Source organism: Callithrix jacchus, chromosome 6 (genome assembly GCF_049354715.1).
Source record: "Callithrix jacchus isolate 240 chromosome 6, calJac240_pri, whole genome shotgun sequence".
NCBI lineage: Eukaryota > Metazoa > Chordata > Mammalia > Primates > Cebidae > Callithrix > Callithrix jacchus.
In genome coordinates this window covers 139,865,502-139,872,552 of record NC_133507.1, presented here as the reverse complement: position 1 = coordinate 139,872,552, position 7,051 = coordinate 139,865,502, and positions in this window count along the sequence as shown.

Genomic DNA, 7,051 nt, shown 5'->3' with positions numbered 1-7,051 from the left:
TTTTTTTTCATGTTGACCAGGCTTGTCTCAAACTCTTTGCCTCAGGTGTTCCACCTGCTTTGGCCCCCCAAATGCTAGAATTATAGGCATGAACCACCATGCCTGGCCTAGAAGGTTGATTATTAAGCCACTTAAGGAGATACCAGAGAAAAGTAAAAACCAACGTAAAGAAATAGAAAAAAAACCCAGTTCATGTTATGAACGAAAAAATTTCCAGAGAGGTACATATCACAAAGAAAAACCAATCAGAAGTTTTCTTCATAAATCACCCAGTCTCAGGTAGTTCTTTATCGCAGTGTAAGAATGGAGTAATACACCTAGGCACTAGTTTCTCCAGTTCTTTAATGTTTAACTTATGTATTCATCAAAATTATAGTAAAGGGCCAGTGGAAATTAACCCTGGTTGCTAATGAAAACCTGACTTCCTGCATAACAATTCAAGGTAAAGGGAAAAAAGATATTCCACGCAAATGGAAACTAAAACCAAGCAGGCGTAGCTATTCTTATTTCAGGCAAAACAGACTTTTGAACAATAACAGTAAAAAAAACAAAAACTAAAACTAAGAAGGACATTATATAATGATAAAAGGATTAGTCCAACGGGAAGATATCATAATTCTAAATTTATATCCACCTAACACTGGAGCTCCCAGATTTATAAAACAATTACTAACAGACCTAAGAAATGAGATAGATAACAACACAATAGTAGTGGGGGACTTCCGTACTCCACTGACAGCACTAGAGAGATCATCAAGATAGAAAGCCAGCAAAGAAACAATGGGCTTAAACTGCACCCTAGAACAAGTAGATTTAACAGATAATGACAGGACATTCTTCCCCCAAACTGCAGAATATACACTTCTCATCAGCACATGGGACATTCCCCAAGACAGAACTTACGAAAGATCACAAAACAAGTCTCAATAAATTTAAGAAAATAAAAATAGCAAGTATCTTCTCAAACCACAGTGGAATAAAACTGGAAATTAACTCCAAAAAGAACTCTCAAAACTATACAAATACAAGGGAATTAAATAATCTGCTCTTGAAAGATTTTTGGGTTAGCAATGAACTCAAGATGGAAATTAAAAAATTCTTTGGTACGAATGATAATAGTGATACAATTTATCAAAACCCCTGGGATACAACAAAAGCAGTGCTAAGAGGAAAGTTCATAGTGTTAAATGCCTACATCAAAAAGTCTGCAAGAGAACAAATTGATAACCTAATGTCACACCTCAAGAAACTGGAGAAACAAGAACAAACTAAACCCACATCCAGCAGAAGAAAAGAAATGATGAAGATCAGAGAAGAACTAAATGAAATGGAAACAAACAGAAACAATATAAAAGATAAATGAAACAAAAAGCTGGTTCTTTGAAAAGATAAACTGAATTGATAGACCATTAGCGAGATTAACCAAGAAAAGAAGAGAGGAGATCCAGATAAGCTCAATTAGAAATGAAACTGGAGATATTAACAACCGATAACACAGAAATGCAAAAAACCATTCAAGGCTACTATGAACACCTTTATGTGCGCAAACTAGAAGATCTAGAGGAAATGGATAAATTCCTGGAAACATACAATCCTCCTAGATTAAGTCAGGGAAAAATAGAAACCCTGATCAGACCAATAATAAGCAGTGAGATTGAATCAGTAATAAAAAATTGCCAACTCCAAAAAGTCCAGGACAAGATGGATTCACAGATGATTTCCACCAGACCTTCAAAGAAGAATTGGTACCAATCCTACTGAAATATTCCAAAAGATAAAGAGGGAATCCACCCTAAGTCATTCTATGAAGCCAGTGTCACCCTAATAACAAAACCAGGAAAGGACATAACAAAAACTGAAAACCATAGACCGTCATGAACATAGACATAAAAATCCTCAATAAAATACTAGCTAATGGGATCCAACAGCACATCAAAAATATAATACATCATAATTAAGTGGGTTGCATCCCAGGGATGCAGGGATGGTTTAACATACACAAGTCAGTAAATACGATACATCACATAGATAGAATTAAAAAGGAAAACCATATGATCATCTCAATAGACACAAAACATTTAATAAAATCAAATACCTTCAACAAAACAGGCATTGAAAGGACTTAGCTCAAAGTAATAAAGCTATATATGACCAACCCACAGCCAACATCATGCTGAATGGGGAGAAGTTGAAAGCATTTCCCCTGAGAACTAGAGTAAGACAAAGATGGCCACTTTCACCACCCTTATTCAACATACTACTGGAAGTCCCAGCCAGAGCAATCAGACAAGAGAAAGAAATAAAGGGCATCTAAATTGGAAAAGAGGAAGTCAAACTTTCACTCTTCACTGATGCTATGATTGTATACCTAGAAAACCCTAATGATTCACCCAGAAAGCTCCTAGATCTGATAAATGAATTCACTAAAGTCTCAGGTTACAAAATCAATGTACACAAATCAGTAGCACTGCTACCTAACAACAACGACCAAGCTGAGAATCAAATCAAGAACTCGATCCCTTCATAACAGCTGCAAAAAATAAAATAAAATGCCTAGGGATATGCTTAACCAGGGAGGTGTAACCTCTTTACAAAGAAAACTACTAAACACCACTGAAAAGTCATAGATGACACAAATAAATGGAAACGCACCCTGTGCTCATGGGTGGAAAAATCAATATTGTGAAAATGACCATATCTCCCAAAGCAATCTACAGATTCAATGACATTCCCATCAAAATACCATCATCTTTCTTCACAGAACTAGAAAAACAATCCTGAAATTCATATGGAACCAAAAAAGAGCTGCAAAGCCAAAGCAAAACTAAGCAAAAAACAAATCTGAAGACATCACCTGGCTACAAATTATACTATAAGGCTATAATTACCAAAACAGCATGGTACTGGTATAAAAATAGGCATGTAGACCAAGGGAACAGACTGGAGAACCCAGAAATAAAACCAAATACAACTATCTGAACTTTGATAAAACAAACAAAAACATAAATTGGGTAAAGGACATTTCAATAAATGGTGCTGGGAAACCACATGTAGAAGAATGGAACTGGATCCCCATCTCCCACCTTACACAAAAATCAACTCAAGATGAATCAAAGACTTTAAATCTAAGACCTGAAATCATAAACATTCTAGAATATAACTTTGGAAAATCTCTTCTGGATATTGGCGTAGGAAAAGAATTCATGACTAAGATCCCAAAAGCAAATGCAACAAAAACAAAAATAAATAAATGGGACCTAATTAAACTAAAAAGCTCCTGCATAGCAAAAGAAATAACCAGCAGAGTAAACAGACAACCCACAGAGTGGGAGAATATATTCGCAAACTAAGTATCTGACAAAGACTAGTATCCGGAGTCAAGGAACTCAAACAAATCAGCAAAATAAGCATCTGACAAAGGACTAGAATCTAGTATCTATAATCTACAAGAAACTAAAATAAATCAGCAAGAAGAAACCAAATAATCCCATCAAAAAGTGGACAAAGGACGTGAATAAACATTTCTCCAAAGAAGATATGCAAACAGCCAACAAGCATGAAAAAAACACTCAACATCACTAATCATCAGGGAAATGCAAATTAAAACTGCAATGAGATGCCACCCAACTCCTGCAAGAATGGCCATAATTAAAAAGTAAAAAAAGCAATAGATGTTGGTGTAGATGTGGTGAAAAGAGACCACTTTTACACTGATGGTGAGAATGTAAAGTACAACCACTGTGAAAAACAGTGTGGAGATTCCTTAAAGAACTGGAAGTGGAACTACCATTCAATCCAGCAATCCTACTACTAGGTATCTACCCAAGGGAAAAGAAGTCGTTATATGAAAAAGACATAGGCACACACAGGTTGATAGCAGCACAATTCACAATTGCAAAAATATGGAACCAACCTAAATGCCCATCAGCCAATGAGTGGATAAAAAAAACATGGTTTGTATGCACCATACAATACTACTCAGCCATAAAAAGAGACGAAATAATGTCTTTTGCAGCAACTTGGATGGAGCTGAGGCCATTATTCTAAGTGAAGTAACTCAGGAATGGAAAACAAAATATCGTATGTTCTTAGTTATAAGTGGGAGCTAAGCTATGAGGATGCAAAGGCCCAAGAATGTTATAATAGACTTTGGGGATGCAGGGAAGAAGGTTGGGAGGGCGAGGAGGGATAAAAGACTGCATATTGGGTATAATGTACACTGCTTGGGTGACAGGTGCATTAAAATCTCAGAAATCACCTCTAAAGAACTTATCCATGTAACAAGAAACCACCTGTACCCCCAAACTATTGAAATATAAAAGAAATACACAAACACACAAAACTGTTTTAATATGACAAAAATAAAGCATGCATATTGTAAAGAATACAAGCAATACAAAGGCACGGAAGCACAGCTGGAAAGTCTCCCTTCCATTCCTCTTTTCACCCATGTCTTTTCCTCAGGTAACTACTGTCTGCAACTTGGTGTGTACATTTTCCCGAAATTCTCCCTATGCAAATACAAACATGTTTTCCTTCCTTCATTTCATAATAAAAAATACATGTCTACTGTATAATATATATGTACATATCTTGTCTCAAGTGATCCTGCCATCTTAGCCTCCTGTATATCTGAGATTACAGGTGTGAGACACTGTGCCCAGCTGAATTAATTATTCTTATGTGTTTCCCTTTTACTTTGGATTGTTATTTTGTTATTTATTTATTTTTTTTGGCCTCAAGCGATTCTCTCACCTCCGCCTCTCAAAGGGCTGGGATTATAGGTGAGAGTCACTGTACATGGCAAGAAGCATACTTTTTTTTTTCTTTTGAGACAGAGTCTCACTCTGTTGCTTAGGCTGGATGTAATCTTGGATCACTGAAACCTCTGTCTCCCAAGTTCAAGCCATTCTCATACCTCAGCCTCCTGAGTAGCTGGGACTACAGGTGTTCACCACCACTCCTGGCTAATTTTTGTAATTTTAGTAGAGACAGGGTTTCACTCCATGTTAGCCAGGCTGGTGTTGAGCCCCTGGCCACCAAACTTGACCTCCCAAAGTGCTGAGGATTACAGGCATGAGCCATCACTCCCAGCCTTGAATTGGTATTTTGTTATTGATTTGTATGAGCTTTTTATATAATTTGGGCATATTATATTTTGAATATTTGTCAATTATGTTAAGACATTTTCTTCTTGTCTGCTGTATGCCTTTCAACTTTATTTACAGTGGAAAGTTATCGTCCAGGTCTAACCTAATCTCTATGTCATTGAATCCGACTGATCCACTCTCCTCTATTTCCTTTGATCTATCTTGGTCTTGTTTATTGCTCTATTTCTTAATTTATTCCTCAAATATTGAGGTTCCTGAGAATTCTACCTCTGTTTTCTTCTCTTCTCACTCTACCTGCTCTGTTGGCGAGTCCACTGGTTTTCATGGCTTCAGATGCCATCCAATATGTGCCAGAATCTCCCATACCTACTGCTCCCAACCGGTGTCTCCCCTAACTCCAAACTCGGACATGTAGTTACCTCCTGTAATCTCCCTGAGAGCCCACAGATGTTGCAAATTCAACATGTAGAAAACTGATCTTCTTGACTTTCCTGACACATCTTTCTCCTGAGTGGTTCCTTGTTCAATCATCTGCCAAACCAGAAATATACCTGCCCCTCACTCTTCGCCTCCTTAACATCACTCCTGACTGTCTCCTCCTCACTGACACTGTTAGGCAACACTTTATTCTCTCTCACCTCACCTAAGGCAACGGTCATGCAATAGTTGTGGGTTCTAGACTGGGCTGTGTGCGTTAGGATCCACCTACCTGGCCCTGGACTTTGGTCAAGTGATTTAATCTCACTGGGTCTCAGTTTCATTGTCTGTGAAGTGGGTATAAGGAAAGCAGCTCCTACGTGGGGTTGTTATGTGGATTAAATGAGTTTATGTTGAGACACACTTAGAACATTGCTTGGCTCTGTCAGCTGCTCCTCATCATCCTCTTCCTCCTTTCTCCCTCCTCCTCCTCCCCTAAATGTTCTCTGCCTCAAATAGTTCCCCCTTCAATCTACCTGCCAGTCTACTGCCAGAATGAGCTTCCTAACAGTACAGGGGACATGAATTTGATCACTTTCTTTTCATCTTAAAATTAATCAAGGAACCTGGGTACACTCAGGTAAAGTCAGACTCCTGAGCTGGTCACCTGGCACCTTCCGTCTAACTCCTGTTACTTCTCCAACCCTGTCACCTCAGGCTCCCCCGACCCCCAACACAGCACCCTTGACTCTGGCCACAGGGAACCACTTACAGTCCCCTCAACCCCCAAGTTGCTGTTCTGGTTTCCCCTGGGGTCTTGGCACATGTTTCCCTTTTCCCTGGGATGGTCTTTTCCACTCTTTCGGTCTGGCCAACTCTCCCTTTGCCTTGCAAGTGTAGCCAACGGTTTATAATTGATCATCCATTTGGCTGCTGCTTCCCCCATGTGAGGTTCTTGAAAGCAGTGGTTTCATATACATTTTTATCTTTGTATCTCCAAACCAATCATATCATAGATGCCTAATACATTTTTGTTGAGCACTGAATAAATTGACAGTAGGGGAAACTGATGTACATTGGAGCATCCCAGTGACATCTAATTTAAAGAAGTAATTATGTTGCCCCAATTACCAGGGCATCCACAGCCTAGGAATACAGATGAAGTTACATCAATAGCAACAACCTGGACGGCACTGGCTCAGGGCCCATGTGCTCATGCTGGGCTTCAGCCCTGTAATGAGCTCCTCCGGGTCTTGGGGAAGTCTGTTGGGGGTGTCTCCCGCATGCTCCTCTGGTCTTTGCAGTTGCTGGACATGCAGCCTGGAGTCACCGCTGAGGAAGGACAGGTGTACTTGCGGTGCTAGGCTCTGGGAGGTCTATGGTGGTCTTCATGGATCTCTCTGCTTGAGAGTCCCCAAAGTCTAACAAACTTTTCTGATTTCTTTTTGGAGGTCTTGCTCTCCACTGGACTCAGTGCAGACTCATCAGAGGCAGTGGTGAGCTGGACATTGGTCTTCAGCACT